The sequence below is a fragment of the Dermacentor variabilis genome, chromosome 9, assembly GCF_050947875.1.
Source record: "Dermacentor variabilis isolate Ectoservices chromosome 9, ASM5094787v1, whole genome shotgun sequence".
In the NCBI taxonomy this organism is placed as follows: domain Eukaryota; kingdom Metazoa; phylum Arthropoda; class Arachnida; order Ixodida; family Ixodidae; genus Dermacentor; species Dermacentor variabilis.
In genome coordinates, this window is record NC_134576.1 from 112849506 (window position 1) to 112850740 (window position 1235).

Sequence of the window (1235 nt, forward strand, 5' to 3'; positions counted from 1 at the left end):
TCCGGCTACATTGATGCCTTCAGGTAGCATATGTGGGTTTATTGACCAGTTGCCTTCACCCAAAAAAGATCACGTTCTCGTGACGCCTGCGGCAAAAAGGACGTCCCACGTCCGCCGCCAAGGTCTGTGTGTGGTGGCGCTGGCTAACACTCCCAGGGTTCTACTAGGACACATAAATATCCAAGAAAGTGGATGGGAAAACAGCGCCGCGGTAGCTCAATTGGTAGAGCATCGCACGCGAAATGCGAAGGTTGTGGGTTCGGTTCCCACCTGCGGCAAGTTGTTTTTTCATCCACTTTATTTTCCATTAATTCTTCGTTTCTTTATTTCATTTATTAAGCACAATTAATTTCCCCTATGTTGTCCTTGGTGTCAATGTCTGTTGGCTTCTTATGATATGACTAATAAAATCGGGACCCTCGGTTAACCCCCTTTCTTCTCGTTTATATGTATATATATATATACAAGATAGCCAAACTTTTGATCCTATGTTTGCTTTCCAGTCCATCTTGTCGTACCATTTAAAGTGCTTGGTCATGCATGATGTAGACTAGACTCCGAATGATAACTGGAATGTTGACTACTTATTTGTTGACAGCCAACTTATTCAATGTAATCAAGCAAGCGAATAAGTGCTTCAGCTGAGGCAGGAGAAGCGAGAAACGGAATATGGAGTGAAAAATGCTTAGCATATCTTTAGGAGACAGGAAGATACCGGTACGAATTAGAAAGCACGCGATGGCAGCCGATTTTATAGTTGACATACGAGGAAATAAAAGAGTTTGGTTGGGCATCTAATTAGCGGGTGGTGTGTATTGAGCCGGTGGTCTATACTGAGGACACACAATGAGTGTCACGAGAAATGAAGTGCAGTCGATGACGGCAGAGAATTGGGCGGTGCGCCGAAATGAGGAAATTCCTCGGGCACACTACAGAGTAATGTGGCGCAATAATGGCAGGGATGATCGGAGTTCGCTGCTGCGAGAAGCATTCGTCCTGTATGGGACATAAATGACATCGATGGGGATAACGAAAAAACTACGGCTTCCGGCTTTAACTAGAGTAACGCACAAATCATCGCTTGCTTCCATGGGCCTCCTATCGAAAACTCAAATGTGAAAAAAAGAAAGAGATTGCGCATAAGGCGAGATGACAAACAAAGCTCACAGTGTCCCATCTGTCACCTGTGCCAGCTTGTGTCCCGTCTTTCGCGTCGTTTGATTACCTTGTGCGTG

The 1235-nt window shown here is 45.1% G+C and overlaps 1 non-coding gene across 1 annotated transcript; it reads left to right on the forward strand.

The window, feature by feature from the left end:
* The first annotated feature begins 205 nt into the window (after window positions 1–205).
* Window positions 206–278, forward strand: TRNAS-CGA (transfer RNA serine (anticodon CGA)). The gene has a single exon. It is a non-coding gene; the product is annotated as a tRNA-Ser (tRNA).
* The last annotated feature ends 957 nt before the right edge of the window (window positions 279–1235 follow it).